At 52.5% G+C, this 19,921-nt stretch overlaps 8 non-coding genes across 8 annotated transcripts; 5 read left to right on the top strand and 3 right to left on the bottom strand.

The window, feature by feature from the left end:
* Positions 1-1,525: 1,525 nt before the first annotated feature.
* On the top strand, positions 1,526-1,642 carry LOC138236097 (U5 spliceosomal RNA). The gene has a single exon (XR_011188496.1). It is a non-coding gene; the product is annotated as a U5 spliceosomal RNA (small nuclear RNA).
* Positions 1,643-1,872: 230 nt separating this feature from the next.
* On the top strand, positions 1,873-2,014 carry LOC138236038 (U4 spliceosomal RNA). Its single transcript, XR_011188439.1, has one exon. It is a non-coding gene; the product is annotated as a U4 spliceosomal RNA (small nuclear RNA).
* A 1,341-nt stretch (positions 2,015-3,355) lies between these two features.
* Positions 3,356-3,497, top strand: LOC138236045 (U4 spliceosomal RNA). The gene has a single exon (XR_011188446.1). It is a non-coding gene; the product is annotated as a U4 spliceosomal RNA (small nuclear RNA).
* Positions 3,498-7,274: 3,777 nt separating this feature from the next.
* Positions 7,275-7,393, bottom strand: LOC138236042 (5S ribosomal RNA). Its single transcript, XR_011188443.1, has one exon. It is a non-coding gene; the product is annotated as a 5S ribosomal RNA (ribosomal RNA).
* A 1,809-nt stretch (positions 7,394-9,202) lies between these two features.
* LOC138236123 (U1 spliceosomal RNA) lies at positions 9,203-9,366 on the top strand. Its single transcript, XR_011188519.1, has one exon. It is a non-coding gene; the product is annotated as a U1 spliceosomal RNA (small nuclear RNA).
* Positions 9,367-10,001: 635 nt separating this feature from the next.
* LOC138236107 (5S ribosomal RNA) lies at positions 10,002-10,120 on the bottom strand. The gene has a single exon (XR_011188506.1). It is a non-coding gene; the product is annotated as a 5S ribosomal RNA (ribosomal RNA).
* Positions 10,121-12,744: 2,624 nt separating this feature from the next.
* LOC138236116 (U1 spliceosomal RNA) lies at positions 12,745-12,908 on the top strand. The gene has a single exon (XR_011188512.1). It is a non-coding gene; the product is annotated as a U1 spliceosomal RNA (small nuclear RNA).
* Positions 12,909-13,543: 635 nt separating this feature from the next.
* Positions 13,544-13,662, bottom strand: LOC138236065 (5S ribosomal RNA). Its single transcript, XR_011188465.1, has one exon. It is a non-coding gene; the product is annotated as a 5S ribosomal RNA (ribosomal RNA).
* Between the last annotated feature and the right edge of the window lie 6,259 nt (positions 13,663-19,921).

Raw genomic sequence — 19,921 nt, 5'->3', positions numbered from 1 at the left:
TTTCAAGGAAGGGGGTAGAGGGAGGGGTGGAGGGGTTCCAGCTGTCCCCATCGCCATGCTCTCCTTCCTCCTCGCTCGGGGAGAAAACAGAGTCATTTTTCCTTTTCCTCAAGTCCAGCTCCTGGGAGCACTGAGGGGAAAGGGGTGCAGCCGATGCACCAGTCTCCTCTTCCCCCTCACCCACCAGCTGCTGCAGATCCTCCGTGATGGACTGGATGGAGGAGAGGAGGGCATCTGTAGCACTTGCAGAGTCTGAGAAAAGCAGCTCCGCTGAATCCTGGGTATCCTCGCTGGACCCGCTCCACCGGGGGGCCCCACACTGGCCCTCGTTCTGAGGAGCAGGAATGGGGGAGGGGTCCTCGCTGTTCTCGGGGGTTTTCAAACCCTCGTGCTTGTCTGGTGCAGTCTGCGGTTGTGGGGGCGTAGTGGATTTCTCTTCCACCGGGCCCAGAGCCACAGCAGGACTGATCCTGGCTGGAGGCTGAGACTCTTTGTCCAACAAGGGTTCTTTGTTTGACTTGTTGTTTGCTTTGGCTTTTCGGGCCGGTTTGGCTGAAACAAGCACTGCCTCATCCTTTCTCATTTTGAGTTAATTGGCGTAGGCGTGAGGGCAGTTCTTAAAAACGTGTCCTTCCGAGCCACATAAATTGCACTTTGGCAGCATTGAACAGTCAGAGGCTAAATGTCCCTGTTTGCCACAGGTCTTGCAGCATTTCACAGTGCAGGACGATGCCAGGTGTCCCACAGCACCACAGCGCCGACACACCTTTGGTTGTCCCACATAAAAAACATAGCCATTGCAGGCGCCCAGCCGGATTGTAGAGGGCAGGTGCCTTAAGCCTCCATTTACATTGTCCGGTAGCAAGCAAACCTCGAATTTCCTTGCTCCTGTTTTTATACCGTCAACATCTCTAACCTCAGTTCCATGGTGGATGGTGCAGTACTGCTTAAGCCAGGTGTGAATGTCCTCCGTCTTTGCCAGTTCCGAGAACATAACAACATGCACCGTTTTCCTCTCTATCCGTGTCAGAGGCTGCAAGATGATCTTCTCAAGGGCAGGAACTTTCCCTCTTTTTGCCTCAAACACATCCACAAATTGTTCAAACAGAGAATAGGTAGCAAAAACAACCTCAAATGCTTTCTGACCTGGGAGAGCGAAGATGAAATCCAAGTGCCGAGGTTCAAAGCCAAGTTCCTTCTGTAACACTTTTCTGCTGAACTGCATACGATCCATGAAGAGGTCACCCAAAAGCTCAAAACGTACAGCATTCTTGCGGGATCCAAAGGTTGCCATCTCAAACTGCAAAACAAACACTGCTTCCACAAAACAAGAAAACAATCCAACTACTCCAACTACAGGCTGATCAAGGTATCTCCCCTGCCAGGTAAGCCGAGAGCCGCAGGCGATGAGCCCGGAGCTGAACGGGCCCCACTGGCTCGTTTGTAAGGCCAGGTGCATTACCAACCACGACCGGCAGGGCAGAGGCCTTGAAGGCGGCCTGGGCTCCTGCAGCTGTCCAGCCACGCACTCTGGTTTCTCTTCATCTCGTACAAATCTTTTGCCTTTTACTAAAGATTTCCATGGAGAGGAGCATGAATGAGTTCCATACAATTTTTGTGCTTCCCTGCCTCCGGGTGGGGCGCAGCTGGGCTGGTCAAAGAGAGAAAACAAAACCGCTCACAATCGCTCTTATTACGGCGACTGTGGCCGTTTGCTCTGCGAGTCCTCGGTCTCCACCTGTCTGATTGGCGCTCTTTTCTTTGGGAGGCGGGAAGTGTCCGGCCGCAAATATGAAGCGTTACAGCAACGACATGCCATGAGACGATTGACAACGATTTCCATAGGATCCCCGCGGTTGCCTGGCAACCGTCAGCTTTGCGCAGTGGCAGTATCGTAGCCTGTGAGGTATAGCCGAGGCGCGATTATTGCTAGTTGAAAACTTTTCCCAATACCCCGCTTCCGCCGGTTTGCAATACAATCGGCGAAAACAATTTTCGACAGTCTCGTCAGAGACTGAGCAAGGTGTTTAAAGACAGATTTTGTCATGGTAACATCATGGTAGAAAGAAACAAGCTTCTTACGTCTCAACAGAAACGCTCTTTAGCTCTTTCAGAGTTATGCAGAGAACAGCGTCTGTCGAGATCACTTTTGAGTCAGCGCGAAACGCCGTGTGCTGTCAGTTTGATTTCATATTGCTCGTAGAGCGCCCGGCTTTTGTCTGTCAAACGTTAGGTTGCGCTTCTTCATGCTGCATCGTCGGCATGAGTGGAGCTTTTTAATTGTCTGTACTTGTCTTACTGCGCCCCATAAGAAATCGTTTGTCCCCGTTCAAAAGAGATTGTGCGATGTCCTGCAGCGTTCGCAAAGCAAACCTTTGACAGTTTGAAAAGAGGAATTTATTCTGCTTCCTGTGCGTGCAGTAGTTACAAAGTTGAACGTCTTTACACGATCTGCTGCAGTTTTCAGTGGGCGGGCTTTGTCAGATGGCTTGGAAAAACGCACTGTGTTTCGGCTCGGGAAACATCATGAGCAGTGTCCTGCATGTTTTCTGTGTATAGCTGTCTTTTAACGCACACAGAATTCATTCGAAATCATTGATTTCTCCAATTAACAATGGAACCTCCCTTTTTGAACCTGCGAGAAGCATTCTTTCAATGTAACAGATTTACTCCGAGGAAAGGCAGCATGACATTGAGAGTAGCTCAAGCTTTCAGCACCCGTATCGGGCTGCGTGTATGCAGACACCGCTCAGAATCCCCTGTAAGATTCTCCCTCACTTCCGTTGTGCAGTGCTTTACCTCTTTCAAAAGGCTTCACTTTCCTAGTCACATTCCAAGGCTCATCGAACCCGGGCTGTTTCCTCCAGCGGTATAGTATTGCAGTGAGACAGCACGATGCCTGCAAGACTATGTCACGCTAAACGCCACAAATTGTGTTTGTCCGTTCGTGTCAGTCGTCCTGCAGCCACGGGAAGTGGGACACAAACATGCTGCAATGCTTTCAGGACGTTAGGATTTGTTTATGCAACATCCGAGAAGAGTACTTGTGGCTTGAATGTGAACTGTACGTGCCCGCCCCCTTTCCTCTGTAGTGCATGAGTTCCTCCCGGCATGCCCTTCGTCATTGTTCTGTCATCTTGTATTTAAAGGGTTGTATTTCTGCTGCTGAAAATAAGCAACGGTTTTCTCACAACGCCCTTTGTTCCCGACGGAGCCCTTGTCTGTCATGAAATTCTTCAAAACCTCAAGCTAGAAGAAGAAGAAGACGACAAATATGAAGCGTTACTGCAACGACATGCCATGAGACGATCGATAACGATTTCCATAGGATCCCCGCGGTTGCCTGGCAACCGTCAGCTTTGCGCAGTGGCAGTATCGTAGCCTGTGAGGTTTAGCCGAGGCGCAATTATTGCTAGTTGAAAACTTTTCCCAATACCCCGCTTCCGCCGGTTTGCAATACAATCGTCGAAAGCAATTTTTGACAGTCTCGTCAGTGCGTGACATAGTCTTGCAGGCATCGTGCTGTCTAACTGCAATACTATACCGCTGGAGGAAACAGCCCGGGTTCAATGAGCCTTGGAATGTGACTAGGAAAGTGAAGCCTTTTGAAAGAGGTAATGTCGACGCTTTTTTAACAGAGTACCAAAAAAGCGTCTTTTTTGAAGACCTGGGCACTGAGCATTGTTGGTTCAGTGGTAGAATTCTCGCTTCTCACGCGGGAGGCTCTGGTTCGATTCCCAGCCAAAGCAGTGGCTTTTGCAGCGAGCGGCTCCATCACTTGCATCCCCTTGCAACTCGCAACTGAAAACCCACTGAAGCTAAGCAGGTGAGCCAGGTCAGTACCCGGATGAGGGTGAGCTACAGGGAAAAACAAAGTTTCCAGCTGGAAGCGGTGTTAATGGTGCCGGCGGGGGGGCGCTCACCCTGAGGTCTGTGCGGGTCCCAATGCCCCAGCATAGTGACGGAGACGCTGTGTTGTAAAAGGGCGCTGTCTCTTGGATGAGATGTAAAACTGAGGTCACAGCGCTCTGTGGTCATTAAAAATGACCACCAAAACCTTTGACAAAAGCTCTTGGTAATTGATGGTCTTCAATAATGCTTCTCCTTTAGGTACATTTTAAATCAGCTGAAAAATGCTGTGAAATGGGGGGTCACTTCACGCCAGTGTAGGATTTGGGTTACAAGAACTATAAAACTGCACGAGAAAGCCCGTACACTGAATTACACGGCTTTCAATTCAAAGGAGGGCAAAAGAAATTCCCTGAGTTCGATTTTTTGCAGCACAGAGAGGATTGCTGTCGTGAGGCTGGTTAGCTCAGTTGGTTAGAGCTAATAACACCAAGGTTGTGGGTTCGAGTCCCGTACGGGCCAGGTCCTTTTCTCCTCTCTTACAAAAGCTGTTAGGTTCCTTTCCGTGGTGAGATGGGTTGTCATGCAACGCTGCTACATAGTGCCGACAGACAATTAAATGACAAAAATGAAGAGAGTTAAAGCAGCTGGAAAGATTTTCTTACAACTTTTGAGCTGACACAGTTTTGGAAAATGTTTTCTTCACGCTGCACTGTACCACATAGGCAGCCAAGAGTCTCCAAAACAAAACAGAATTGACAGTCATATAATGTCCATTAACCCCGGTTTTAAACACAGCATCATGTCTGCCATCATAAGAATATGAGTCCAATATTTTAGAATATAGTCAGAATGTCTTCTAACCTTACCTGTGGTGTCTTTAATCCCTATTGCTCAATGCATGATGTACGTACTGCATACATGTGTCTTGAGAATGAGGAATGGGCCCCTGAGACATTTACCTGTTTCACAAATGATCGTATTTTACTAGAGATTCTGTTTGGGATTCAGATGTGCATTCGGACAGCAATTCCTTTCAAGAAATGATACGTTCTGGATGAGGTCAAAGGTGCTGGAACACTGTATTTAGGATGTATTTGCAGTGATTGTGTCTCCTGCTTCAACGCAGTGATATATAGATGTGCTCCTGTAATTTATTGGTACATGCCCAGGGCAGTAAGTTGTCTGAGGATTTATTTCCAGACGGCATAGAGCAGTGAAGCAGTGAAGTAGTGCAACACACTGGATCATTATATTATTAGAATCTATTCTACTTAAATTATTACATTATACACAACTTGAGCTCTCAGCACCGTACTGAGCCCAGGTGTTTTTCTAAAGCTGTCAGGTGCAGTTCATTTACATGAAGGAAATCTCTTACTGGGTACGATTACAATGCAGTAAGTAGCACAGACTACTTAGGGAGTAGGCTGATGTGTTTAAAAACAACCAGCGCCAGGCAGGAGTCGAACCTCCAAACTCCTAATCCATAGTCAGACACATTATCCATTGCACCACTGGCCCTCGTGTGACACTGCAGGGCTGTAACCCAATGAGCTTAGCACTGCAACTAGTAAAATATTACCCCCGGTCCATTCTTTTCCAAAAGTGAGAAACACCTGTTTTCTACATTTTGTCTGTTTTAAAACCATATCTCTTTAAACCAAACCAAGAGTTTGTCTTTTGCACTGATATTCTGATTCATTTCGATTTCAAAGAAAAAAAAAACATTACCTTCCAAAGCATCATAAAATTGTCCCTTCCTCCAGACTCTACTTCTCTCTTGTAGTAGTACAGCAGACCTTTCCAGGTGAGAAGATCACAGAGTCCGAAATGAGCTTCCTCCATCAAGCAAAGTACCTGAACTTGACTCTGTCATCATAAAAGCTCCCCTGTAATAAAGAAATTAAATCCGAAATCAAGAGGGCAGTTGCCTACTGAAGTTCAAGAAGTCATAAATTTTAACCTAGCAACATATTAAAGGCTGCATCTATACAATTACGATTCTAGAAATGCTCACCAGATTACGTTTTAAGAAAGAACTGCGCCTCAGGTTCCGCCGAGATCTTAACTCGGATGGCAGGATTCAGAGTCTGGAGTGTGGAATGATGGCGCACGGAGGGTCCACATACTGTGGATCCCTCAGTGATCTTCCGCGTGTTCAAACCGCCAGCGTGTGACTCCCCTATCCCCCTGACCTCATTGCTCTGCTCTCGCCTCTGTGCAGCTGAGCCCGACTCATGGTAAAGTGGAAAAAAATATGCCCTCAACGTGAGATTTACTCTGGAGTGAGGATAGTTGTTACATTCTTATCGTTGAAACGGATGTATGTGATGTGGCGACTAGGTTCTTCTCCATTAGCAGGCTTAAGGTTAAAGAAAAAAACATTGCTGACTTCTTTTTTTTTTGCCAGCCGCGAGCGCTGATTAGCGAGGTTTGTATTTCATGTTTTGCAAGTTGCATCCATTTTAAGAAAAACAAGTCGTTCAAGACAGGAAATGAATACTTGCATTTAATTAAGTCTAGACGTATGCGGTTGTCTATAATGACCAGTTCTGTTCGAGAACACAGAACAAAAAAAGGCACCGCTGGGATTCGGACCCAGGATTTTCTGTTTACTAGACAGGCGCTTTAACCAACTGAGCCACGGCGCCCTGGGAGTGCTGTCCTTTTGCAGCCACTTGGACACACCACTCAGACACATCTGCATTCGGTGTGTGCTCCGCCTGCTCGCTCAGCAAGTTGCCACCTTTACATACAATAGCAACATCGACACCAAGAGAAAGGATGACAAATGGCTTTTATCTGGAACTTTTCATGTCCAAGGAGCTCAATGTGCTTTCTGTGTACAACAGGGCCACTGAACTCCACACTGGCCACTGAACCACAGCAGTGGCTTGCTGGCTTGACATCTCCCAAGGAAAATGTTGAAATCGCATGTGGAACAGGAAAATGACCCTCGAGTATGAGGGAAAAAAAAGAAAAAGATCAACTGGAGTGCGCCAACCCATGTCAGGACAGCCCAGTTTCCTAGACGAGGTGGCCGAGTGGTTACTGTATGCTGAGTCTAAAGACAGTTTCACCCGTTTTCTGATTGCTCGGTTCTGTACCAGTGCAGACATGTCAAACAGTGAATGGTTGTACCTCTATTGTATCCGTGCTCAATGAATGAAAAAGGTAACAAACGAATATATGTCTAGTTATACGAAAAACGAGTGGTTTATCGACTCATCTTCATTTGCAGATTTAGAGGCAGCTTCGATATTCGTTTTACAGACGGAGTTTTTTTTTTAATATGGGTCACACACATGCCACAGCAACAAAACATCTCTAGAGATGAGGCTATAGATCACCTTTCCATCCTGCAGGTTTTCCTCCCAAAGCCTACGGCACCAACGGCGACCCCTGCTGGCCGGGAGAGCAAAAGCTTACAGCACCTGGTATTCCCAGGCAGTCTCCCATCCAAGTACTAACCAGGCCCGACGCTGCTTAGCTTCCGAGATCAGACGAGATCGGGCGTGTTCAGGGTGGTGTGGCCGTAAGCGAACGCCTCGGCGCCTGACTCGCTACTTGAAGCTGTGTGTGGCGGGGGTTCCGTGCCCCCCGAGCGGGACTGAAGGATCGTTCGTGTGCAACTCTTTGGAAAGGAGCTGCTTTCCAAATCGCATTGCGTGCCTGGATGTTGGCGAATGCGCTCCCTTGTGTTGGCTCGTCCCGCACTGGAGGAGGACAAACAATCTGCACGGAGGAGCACCAGGCAAGTCTTCACCAGACAAAAACCTCCAGTGCACAGCACTCTGGAAACATTTCGGGGCTTTCGCGTGTTTATTTCAGCACTTAAAAAGCGCACCGGTCCAACACGTCGGCCGGGCGCGCGGCGCCTCCGCCCTCTTGTGGCCTTGCGGCGTCAGAGCAAGAGGCTCCTTCTCGCTGCCCTTCCGCTGTATTGCAGGGCCCCGAGAGGGAACCCGGAGCGCGCACTTTGTGGGGGGCGGGGGACCGCGTTCGCGCTCTGCCCCCGGTCTCTTGCGCGAGTACTAAATCTCACGGACAGGGGGGCCTCGTCATTGATTGTTACAGGTGAGACGGGGATTAGGAGGAGACCCCGACTGATGGGTAAAGGGGAGCACTAACACCAGAGGGACACCCCCGGCGTCTCTTTTTGAGAGACGCCCTGGGGTTTCCTAATGGCCAAGGAGGGTCGGGACCTCGGTTTGACGCCTCCCCCGAAGGACGGCGCCTGTTTGTGCAGCAGAGTGTCGCCATCAGGAGGCTGGGGCGTAAGAGAGCCACACAGCCCGCAGGGTGAGCGCTCCCTACTGGTCCCAGTCACACCTCTTGCAGGAGCAGCAGCAACCGGAGCTTTTCCGGGGTGGACTCTCCCATCCGGGTGCCGGCCAGGCTCACACCTGCTGGGCTGCCCCGGGGGTGAGCCCAGTCGAGAGTCGCAGGGCCAGATCTAGTCACCGGGGAGAAACGATACAAGTGAAGGATTGCTCGGCTCTCGGCACTTGAAAAGACCGACAAATGTCTCGTTCCCGCCGGAGCTGAATGTACCCGCATGTGTGGTGTCGTCTTCTTCCCCCGCCCCGCTGTGTTTGCTGTATTGTCTCTGAAGCCGGCCCCCCCGAGACGAGACGGGCTGTTCCTGTGCCCCAATTAACACTTTACAGGTGCCATTCCCCGGCATTGTGGCCATTGTCGGTGCTCACACGCGGTAAGAGAAGGCGGAGGAGAGCGGGGCATGCCCAGGGGTAGACATTCAAGGAGGGGGCAGTGCGAGGTGAGGTGAGGTGCGACACGCCGGAGCCCCGACGCAGCTAATGCGGAGCACTTGTTGGACTGGCATCGAAAGGACGTGTGCGCACGGAGCGAGCCTTCCCTGCGGCGGAGCGCGGGAACTTTCTCCCCCCCTCCCGCTGCAGGAGTTGTGTGCACTGCAGCGGTGCCAAGAGAAAAGCACAGAAGGCAGCAGGCTCTGGAGAGCAGGTAAGAGACGGAGCCTTGTGGGCAGGCGAGCAGGCCCGTTTTTTGGAAATTGCTGAAAAGGTTTGTTCGGTGTGTGGCAGGCGCACGTCGCGAGCTTGCGTGGCGATCTGCCGGTCTGGAGTTATGCAAATGAGGCCGAATTGCATCCCGGGACATGCTGCGAATGCGCAACGGCGACTGCAGATGTGTAGGAAACGGCGCGCTCGTTTTCTCGTTTTGCCCACACTTTTGAGTGTTAGTGTGGCGTGTGAGTGTGCGAAAGAGTGGGCCCAGCAGGAGGCGGTGGCGTGCGGGGCGAGGAGGTGGCCTAGGATGCGCGATTTGTGCTGTGGGTGCGGGCCGCTTGCAGGGGCCTGTTTAACTCATACTTACCTGGCAGGGGAGATACCTTGATCAAGAAGGAGGTTCACCCAGGGCGAGGCTCGGCCATTGTACTCCGGCTGTGCTGACCCCTGCGAATTCCCTAAATGTGGGAATCTTGACTGCATAATTTCTGGTAGTGGGGGACTGCGTTCGCGCTCTCCCCTGATGTGCTTGGTCCAAAATCAGATACGGGAGGGTTAGGACACCACGAGCTGCGTGGCTGCGGAAGGATCCCGGTTCGACAGGAGTGGACGCCGCTGCTGGTTCTCGCTGGCTTTTAGTTAGGGGTCCGGAGAAGCATCTCAAGCTAGTTCCACTACTCTTTCCGGACGTTCATTCCCTTTTCAAAGTCAGTCGTTTTGCTGTAGTCTGCGTTCTTTAGGCTGATTATCGAGGTTAGCCTTTATTTGGTCATGGGGGGCCTCGGTACTGTATGCTGAGTCTAAAGACAGTTTCACCCGTTTTCTGATTGCTCGGTTCTGTACCAGTGCAGACATGTCAAACAGTGAATGGCTGTACCTCTATTGTATCCGTGCTCAATGAATGAAATCGGTAACAAATGAATATATGTCTAGTTATACGAAAAACGAGTGGTTTATCGACTCATCTTCATTTGCAGATTTAGAGGCAGCTTCGATATTCGTTTTACAGACGGGGTTTTTTTTTGAATATGGGTCACACACATGCCACAGCAACAAAACATCTCTAGAGATGAGGCTATAGATCACCTTTCCATCCTGCAGGTTTTCCTCCCAAAGCCTACGGCACCAACGGCGACCCCTGCTGGCCGGGAGAGCAAAAGCTTACAGCACCTGGTATTCCCAGGCAGTCTCCAATCCAAGTACTAACCAGGCCCGACGCTACTTAGCTTCCGAGATCAGACGAGATCGGGCGTGTTCAGGGTGGTGTGGCCGTAAGCGAAAGCCCCGGCGCCTGACTCGCTACTTGAAGCTGTGTGTGGCGGGGGTTCCGTGCCCCCCGAGCGGGACTGAAGGATCGTTCGTGTGCAACTCTTTGGAAAGGAGCTGCTTTCCAAATCGCATTGCGTGCCTGGATGTTGGCGAATGCGCTCCCTTGTGTTGGCTCGTCCCGCACTGGAGGAGGACAAACAATCTGCACGGAGGAGCACCAGGCAAGTCTTCACCAGACAAAAACCTCCAGTGCACAGCACTCTGGAAACATTTCGGGGCTTTCGCGTGTTTATTTCAGCACTTAAAAAGCACACCGGTCCAACACGTCGGCCGGGCGCGCGGCGCCTCCGCCCTCTTGTGGCCTTGCGGCGTCAGAGCAAGAGGCTCCTTCTCCCTGCCCTTCCGCTGTGTTGCAGGGCCCCGAGAGGGAACCCGGAGCGCGCACTTTGTGGGGGGCGGGGGACCGCGTTCGCGCTCTGCCCCCGGTCTCTTGCGCGAGTACTAAATCTCACGGACAGGGGGGCCTCGTCATTGATTGTTACAGGTGAGACGGGGATTAGGAGGAGACCCCGACTGATGGGTAAAGGGGAGCACTAACACCAGAGGGACACCCCCGGCGTCTCTTTTTGAGAGACGCCCTGGGGTTTCCTAATGGCCAAGGAGGGTCGGGACCTCGGTTTGACGCCTCCCCCGAAGGACGGCGCCTGTTTGTGCAGCAGAGTGTCGCCATCAGGAGGCTGGGGCGTAAGAGAGCCACACAGCCCGCAGGGTGAGCGCTCCCTACTGGTCCCAGTCACACCTCTTGCAGGAGCAGCAGCAACCGGAGCTTTTCCGGGGTGGAATCTCCCATCCGGGTGCCGGCCAGGCTCACACCTCCTTGGCTGCCCCGGGGGTGAAGGATCGTTCGTGTGCAACTCTTTGGAAAGGAGCTGCTTTCCAAATCGCATTGCGTGCCTGGATGTTGGCGAATGCGCTCCCTTGTGTTGGCTCGTCCCGCACTGGAGGAGGACAAACAATCTGCACGGAGGAGCACCAGGCAAGTCTTCACCAGACAAAAACCTCCAGTGCACAGCACTCTGGAAACATTTCGGGGCTTTCGCGTGTTTATTTCAGCACTTAAAAAGCACACCGGTCCAACACGTCGGCCGGGCGCGCGGCGCCTCCGCCCTCTTGTGGCCTTGCGGCGTCAGAGCAAGAGGCTCCTTCTCGCTGCCCTTCCGCTGTGTTGCAGGGCCCCGAGAGGGAACCCGGAGCGCGCACTTTGTGGGGGGCGGGGGACCGCGTTCGCGCTCTGCCCCCGGTCTCTTGCGCGAGTACTAAATCTCACGGACAGGGGGGCCTCGTCATTGATTGTTACAGGTGAGACGGGGATTAGGAGGAGACCCCGACTGATGGGTAAAGGGGAGCACTAACACCAGAGGGACACCCCCGGCGTCTCTTTTTGAGAGACGCCCTGGGGTTTCCTAATGGCCAAGGAGGGTCGGGACCTCGGTTTGACGCCTCCCCCGAAGGACGGCGCCTGTTTGTGCAGCAGAGTGTCGCCATCAGGAGGCTGGGGCGTAAGAGAGCCACACAGCCCGCAGGGTGAGCGCTCCCTACTGGTCCCAGTCACACCTCTTGCAGGAGCAGCAGCAACCGGAGCTTTTCCGGGGTGGAATCTCCCATCCGGGTGCCGGCCAGGCTCACACCTGCTGGGCTGCCCCGGGGGTGAGCCCAGTCGAGAGTCGCAGGGCCAGATCTAGTCACCGGGGAGAAACGATACAAGTGAAGGATTGCTCGGCTCTCGGCACTTGAAAAGACCGACAAATGTCTCGTTCCCGCCGGAGCTGAATGTACCCGCATGTGTGGTGTCGTCTTCTTCCCCCGCCCCGCTGTGTTTGCTGTATTGTCTCTGAAGCCGGCCCCCCCGAGACGAGACGGGCTGTTCCTGTGCCCCAATTAACACTTTACAGGTGCCATTCCCCGGCATTGTGGCCATTGTCGGTGCTCACACGCGGTAAGATAAGGCGGAGGAGAGCGGGGCATGCCCAGGGGCAGACATTCAAGGAGGGGGCAGTGCGAGGTGAGGTGAGGTGCGACACGCCGGAGCCCCGACGCAGCTAATGCGGAGCACTTGTTGGACTGGCATCGAAAGGACGTGTGCGCACGGAGCGAGCCTTCCCTGCGGCGGGGCGCGGGAACTTTCTCCCCCCCTCCCGCTGCAGGAGTTGTGTGCACTGCAGCGGTGCCAAGAGAAAAGCACAGAAGGCAGCAGGCTCTGGAGAGCAGGTAAGAGACGGAGCCTTGTGGGCAGGCGAGCAGGCCCGTTTTTTGGAAATTGCTGAAAAGGTTTGTTCGGTGTGTGGCAGGCGCACGTCGCGAGCTTGCGTGGCGATCTGCCGGTCTGGAGTTATGCAAATGAGGCCGAATTGCATCCCGGGACATGCTGCGAATGCGCAACGGCGACTGCAGATGTGTAGGAAACGGCGCGCTCGTTTTCTCGTTTTGCCCACACTTTTGAGTGTTAGTGTGGCGTGTGAGTGTGTGAAAGAGTGGGCCCAGCAGGAGGCGGTGGCGTGCGGGGCGAGGAGGTGGCGTAGGCTGCGCGATTTGTGCTGTGGGTGCGGGCCGCTTGCAGGGGCCTGTTTAACTCATACTTACCTGGCAGGGGAGATACCTTGATCAAGAAGGAGGTTCACCCAGGGCGAGGCTCGGCCATTGCACTCCGGCTGTGCTGACCCCTGCGAATTCCCCAAATGTGGGAATCTCGACTGCATAATTTCTGGTAGTGGGGGACTGCGTTCGCGCTCTCCCCTGATGTGCTTGGTCCAAAATCAGATACGGGAGGGTTAGGACACCACGAGCTGCGTGGCTGCGGAAGGATCCCGGTTCGACAGGAGTGGACGCCGCTGCTGGTTCTCGCTGGCTTTTAGTTAGGGGTCCGGAGAAGCATCTCAAGCTAGTTCCACTACTCTTTCCGGACGTTCATTCCCTTTTCAAAGTCAGTCGTTTTGCTGTAGTCTGCGTTCTTTAGGCTGATTATCGAGGTTAGCCTTTATTTGGTCATGGGGGGCCTCGGTACTGTATGCTGAGTCTAAAGACAGTTTCACCCGTTTTCTGATTGCTCGGTTCTGTACCAGTGCAGACATGTCAAACAGTGAATGGCTGTACCTCTATTGTATCCGTGCTCAATGAATGAAATCGGTAACAAATGAATATATGTCTAGTTATACGAAAAACGAGTGGTTTATCGACTCATCTTCATTTGCAGATTTAGAGGCAGCTTCGATATTCGTTTTACAGACGGGGTTTTTTTTTGAATATGGGTCACACACATGCCACAGCAACAAAACATCTCTAGAGATGAGGCTATAGATCACCTTTCCATCCTGCAGGTTTTCCTCCCAAAGCCTACGGCACCAACGGCGACCCCTGCTGGCCGGGAGAGCAAAAGCTTACAGCACCTGGTATTCCCAGGCAGTCTCCCATCCAAGTACTAACCAGGCCCGACGCTGCTTAGCTTCCGAGATCAGACGAGATCGGGCGTGTTCAGGGTGGTGTGGCCATAAGCGAAAGCCCCGCCGCCTGACTCGCTACTTGAAGCTGTGTGTGGCGGGGGTTCCGTGCCCCCCGAGCGGGACTGAAGGATCGTTCGTGTGCAACTCTTTGGAAAGGAGCTGCTTTCCAAATCGCATTGCGTGCCTGGATGTTGGCGAATGCGCTCCCTTGTGTTGGCTCGTCCCGCACTGGAGGAGGACAAACAATCTGCACGGAGGAGCACCAGGCAAGTCTTCACCAGACAAAAACCTCCAGTGCACAGCACTCTGGAAACATTTCGGGGCTTTCGCGTGTTTATTTCAGCACGTAAATTGCACCGGTCCAACACGTCGGCCGGGCGCGCGGCGCCTCCGCCCTCTTGTGGCCTTGCGGCGTCAGAGCAAGAGGCTCCTTCTCGCTGCCCTTCCGCTGTGTTGCAGGGCCCCGAGAGGGAACCTGGAGCGCGCACTTTGTGGGGGGCGGGGGACCGCGTTCGCGCTCTGCCCCCGGTCTCTTGCGCGAGTACTAAATCTCACGGACAGGGGGGCCAAGTCATTGATTGTTACAGGTGAGACGGGGATTAGGAGGAGACCCCGACTGATGGGTAAAGGGGAGCACTAACACCAGAGGGACACCCCCGGCGTCTCTTTTTGAGAGACGCCCTGGGGTTTCCTAATGGCCAAGGAGGGTCGGGACCTCGGTTTGACGCCTCCCCCGAAGGACGGCGCCTGTTTGTGCAGCAGAGTGTCGCCATCAGGAGGCTGGGGCGTAAGAGAGCCACACAGCCCGCAGGGTGAGCGCTCCCTACTGGTCCCAGTCACACCTCTTGCAGGAGCAGCAGCAACCGGAGCTTTTCCGGGGTGGAATCTCCCATCCGGGTGCCGGCCAGGCTCACACCTGCTGGGCTGCCCCGGGGGTGAGCCCAGTCGAGAGTCGCAGGGCCAGATCTAGTCACCGGGGAGAAACGATACAAGTGAAGGATTGCTCGGCTCTCGGCACTTGAAAAGACCGACAAATGTCTCGTTCCCGCCGGAGCTGAATGTACCCGCATGTGTGGTGTCGTCTTCTTCCCCCGCCCCGCTGTGTTTGCTGTATTGTCTCTGAAGCCGGCCCCCCCGAGACGAGACGGGCTGTTCCTGTGCCCCAATTAACACTTTACAGGTGCCATTCCCCGGCATTGTGGCCATTGTCGGTGCTCACACGCGATAAGATAAGGCGGAGGAGAGCGGGGCATGCCCAGCGGCAGACATTCAAGGAGGGGGCAGTGCGAGGTGAGGTGAGGTGCGACACGCCGGAGCCCCGACGCAGCTAATGCGGAGCACTTGTTGGACTGGCATCGAAAGGACGTGTGCGCACGGAGCGAGCCTTCCCTGCGGCGGAGCGCGGGAACTTTCTCCCCCCCTCCCGCTGCAGGAGTTGTGTGCACTGCAGCGGTGCCGAGAGAAAAGCACAGAAGGCAGCAGGCTCTGGAGAACAGGTAAGAGACGGAGCCTTGTGGGCAGGCGAGCAGGCCCGTTTTTTGGAAATTGCTGAAAAGGTTTGTTCGGTGTGTGGCAGGCGCACGTCGCGAGCTTGCGTGGCGATCTGCCGGTCTGGAGTTATGCAAATGAGGCCGAATTGCATCCCGGGACATGCTGCGAATGCGCAACGGCGACTGCAGATGTGTAGGAAACGGCGCGCTCGTTTTCTCGTTTTGCCCACACTTTTGAGTGTTAGTGTGGCGTGTGAGTGTGTGAAAGAGTGGGCCCAGCAGGAGGCGGTGGCGTGCGGGGCGAGGAGGTGGCCTAGGCTGCGCGATTTGTGCTGTGGGTGCGGGCCGCTTGCAGGGGCCTGTTTAACTCATACTTACCTGGCAGGGGAGATACCTTGATCAGCCTGTAGGTGGAGTAGTTGGATTGTTTTTCTTTTGTTGGAAGCAGTGTTCGATTTGCGGTTTTTGAAATGGCAACCTTTGGATCCCGTAAGAATGCTGTACGTTTTGAGCTCTTGGATGACCTCTTCATGGATCGTATGCAGTTCAGCAGAAAAGTGTTACAGAAGGAACTTGGCTTTGAACCTCGGCACTTGGATTTCATCTTCGCTCTCCCAGGTCAGAAAGCATTTGAGGTTGTATTTGCTACCTATCCTCTGTTTGAACAATGCGTGGATGTGTTTGAGGCAAAAAGAGGCAAAGTTCCTGCACTTGAGAAGATCAACTTGCAGCCTCTGACACAGAGAGAGAGGAAAACGGTGCATGTTGTTATGTTCTCGGAACTGGCAAAGACGGAGGACATTCACACCTTGCTTAACCAGTACTGCACCGTCCACCATGGAACTGAGGTTAGAGATGTTGATGGTATAAAAACAGGAGCAAGGAAATTCGAGGTTCGCTTGCTACCGGACAGCGTAAATGGAGGCTTAAGGCACCTGCCCTCTACAATCCGGCTGGGCGCCTGCAATGGCTATGTGTTTTATGTGGGACAACCAAAGGTGTGTCGGCGCTGTGGTGCTGTGGGACACCTGGCATCGTCCTGCACTGTGAAATGCTGCAAGACCTGTGGCAAACAGGGACATTTAGCCTCTGACTGTTCAATGCTGCCAAAGTGCAATTTATGTGGCTCGGAAGGACACGTTTTTAAGAACTGCCCTCACGCCTACGCCAATAAACTCAAAATGAGAAAGGATGAGGCAGTGCTTGTTTCAGCCAAACCGGCCCGAAAATCCAAAGCAAACAACAAGTCAAACAAAGAACCCTTGTTGGACAAAGACTCTCAGCCTCCAGCCAGGATCAGTCCTGCTGTGGCTCCGGGGCTGGTGGAAGAGAAATCCACTACGCCCCCACAACCGCAGACTGCACCAGACAAGCACGAGGGTTTGAAAACCCCCGAGAACAGCGAGGACCCCTCCCCCACTCCTGCTCCTCAGAACGAGGGCCAGTGTGGGGCCCCCCGGTGGAGCGGGTCCAGCGAGGATACCCAGGATTCAGCGGAGCTGCTTTTCACAGACTCTGCAAGTGCTACAGATGCCCTCCTCTCCTCCATCCAGTCCATCACGGAGGATCTGCAGCAGCTGGTGGGTGAGGGGGAAGAGGAGACTGGTGCATCGGCTGCACCCCTTTCCCCTCAGTGCTCCCAGGAGCTGGACTTGAGGAAAAGAAAAAATGACTCTGTTTTCTCCCCGAGCGAGGAGGAAGGAGAGCATGGCGATGGGGACAGCTGGAACCTCTCCACCCCTCCCTCTACCCCCTTCCTTGAAATGGACTCTGTGAACGCTTTTACTGCTGCCACCCTGATGAAGGCTCATTCAGAGGATGGCTGGCAGGAAATTGGTAAGAAGAAAAAGAAAAAGAAAAAGGTAACAGGTGAGACCGAAGAGAAATGTGTTTTGTAAAGACTGTTTCCACTTTCTTATGTAATATGGCTCTTAACATAATTTCTCTTAACACAAGAGGTATCAATGACAGAGTTAAATGCCAGTCTGTCTTTGATTACCTCCAGCAGAGAGAGGGAGATGTGTTGATGTTGCAGGAGTGTGCTTTAGCCTATCAAGAGAGGTATAAAAGTTTTGAAGATAGGTGGGATAAAGGGCCTTCTGTTTGGTCAGGGGACAATAACAACAGAGCCTCTGGCGTGGCCATTCTTTTCAAAGGATGGGCATTCAAATTGAAAAGTATTCAGAGGGTCATAGATGGCAGGTTGCTGTGTGTGGATGTGGAATGGGGGACCGTTAACCTGCGGCTAATCAATGTGTATTGCCCTACTGACGTAGGAGGAAGGGTGGAGCTACTCAAGGCACTCTCCCCCCTATTGTTATGCAGCACAGACGTGATAGTGGGAGGGGATTTTAATTGTATCTTAGAGCACACAGACAGGCAGTCTAGCTCGCCGATAAAATTGGATTCCAGCTCACTGGCCCTGCAAAACTTAGTTCAAGACTTTAAACTCTCAGACACATATAGATGTATATATCCCACAACAGCAGGATATACATGGTCAGGGAGGAATAGCAGCTCCAGAATTGACTATTGCTTTGTCTCAGAGAGAGTGAAAGTTGTTGGGGTCACTCTTCAGCCTGTCTTCTTCTCAGATCATCAGGCTTTAGGGTGTAGAGTGGAACTCCAGGGCGGGACTGTCTTTGGCCCAGGCCTCTGGAAACTCAACACAAAGCTGCTAGAGAACGAGGGGGTAGTATCCCGCTACAAGGAGAAACTATCACAGTGGCTGTCCTTGCAGTGTCTGTACGGGTCAGTAGGAGAGTGGTGGGAGGAGGTGAAGGTGAGGACAAAGGCCTTTTTCATGGCTGAGGGAAGGAAGGCTGCTGCCAGACGGAGAGGAGTGCTAGCCAGGAAACAGAGGCAGCTGCAGCGTCTCTACACGATGCTGCACAGTGGCTTCGATGTGCTCGAGGATATCGCCCTTTTAAAAAAGGACATCCGGAGCATAGCCGAAGAAAGTAGTCGAGGAGTGCTGTTAAGAAGCAGAGTGCAGTTCTTGGAAGAAAATGAGAAGTGTACTCGCTTCTTTTTCAGGAAAGTGGTAGGCTCCAAGACTGTCATGGAAAGTGTAGTTGATGAGGAGGGACGAGAGAGAACAGAGCCGAGTGCTATCCTCTCCTGCACCGAGGCCTTCTACTCAAGACTGTACAGCTCTACAGAGGTAAAGGATGAAGATATTCATTTTTTTACCTCAAAGCTAGAAAACATTTTGAGTGAAGAAGATAGGGAAGTACTTGAGAGGGATTTGACAGTAGAAGAGCTGAGACAGGCTATGGAGAGCTTACAGAAGGGGAAAACTCCGGGTGCTGACGGGCTCCCTAAAGAATTTTATTGCACCTTTTGGGATCTGCTTCAGGATCCGCTACTGCTCCTATTCGAGGAAAGCTACAAGACAGAATTGCTGCCTGACTCCTTAAGAGAAGGCACGATCTCTCTCTTGTTTAAGAAAGGAGCAAAAAATGACATAAAGAACTGGAGACCCCTCAGCCTGTTAGGCGTGGACACTAAGATCCTGTCCAAAGCCCTTTTCCTGCGCCTACAAAATGTAGTGGCCTCACTGGTAGGGAAAGAACAGACTTGTGGGATAGCAGGACGCCTGATGAGCGACAACCTGGCCTTGTTGAGGGATGTCTGTCTGTACTCTGAGGATCGCTCCCTCCCTCTGTGCATTTTAGGTGTAGACCTAGAAAAGGCCTTTGACCGCCTAAACCGGCAGTACTTAACATCGGTACTTGAGCACATGAAGTTTGGCCCCATCATGAGAAAGTGGATTAACCTGCTGTACACAGGTAGCAACAGCAGAGTCATGGTTAATGGCAATAGATCACGCACCTTTGAAGTCTGTTCAGGGGTGAGGCAGGGCTGCCCATTATCCCCCTTGTTATTCGTTTTGGCTATGGAGCCCTTAGCCTGTGCCTTGCGCCAGGATCAGGCCATTAATGGGATACCAGTGCCTGGAAGTGGGGGAGGAGAGGTAAAGACGTCTCTATACATGGATGACGTCACCCTGCTCCTCTCTGACAATGCCTCAATTAGCAGAGCTCTGCAGTGCTGTGATCGGTTCTCTTTGGCTTCCTCCGCAAAAATTAACACATCTAAGAGTGAGATTTTTTATCAGAACTGGAGGGAGCCAAAAGAAGGACATGATCTCAGGCTGCAAGAGAAGAGAATTAAGGTCCTGGGGGTGTATTTTGGAGAAGAGATGGGAACAGTAAATTGGCAGAACAAATTGCCAATCTTAAACAAAAAACTGATGCAATGGAAGGACCGAGACCTCACCATGACAGGGAAGGTGCTGGTCATCAAAGCCGAGCTCTTGCCTGTCTTGAATTTTCTGGCTTCTACCTTCCCAATCCCACACCGTGTTGCGGCGGTGCTGAGGAGATTGATGTTTCAATTTCTATGGGGTGGGAAGCAGGAAAGACTCAGAAGGGAAATAATGTACAGGCCGCTACCCTCAGGGGGGAAGTCTGTCCCAGATATTGCTACGAAGCTGCTGTGCATTTTCCTGGCCTCTGTGCTGAGAGGCTTTGCAACAGCACCTGCAGCGCGTACCTGGACTTATTTTTCCAGGCTCTGGGTAGGTAGGGAGGTGTTCAGGGTGTGGGGTGTCAGACCCAAGCTGGACGTCCCACTCTCTGACACATGCCCTGCAATTTATGGGACAGTTAAAAGTTTTCTAAGATCTCACCCAATTGGCCATATTCCCCTCCGAGATGTCAGCGTCCAAAAACTGGAAGATTTCGTAGCACCCCAGAACAATAGGCAGACCCCTGTGGGCATTTTAACATCAGCCCAAACAAGGAAGGTGTGGAAACAC

This window comes from Lepisosteus oculatus, unplaced genomic scaffold (genome assembly GCF_040954835.1).
Source record: "Lepisosteus oculatus isolate fLepOcu1 unplaced genomic scaffold, fLepOcu1.hap2 HAP2_SCAFFOLD_87, whole genome shotgun sequence".
NCBI classification, from domain to species: Eukaryota; Metazoa; Chordata; class Actinopteri; order Semionotiformes; family Lepisosteidae; genus Lepisosteus; species Lepisosteus oculatus.
The sequence above is the reverse complement of the archived record's forward strand: the minus strand, read 5'-3'. Positions and strand labels throughout refer to the sequence as shown.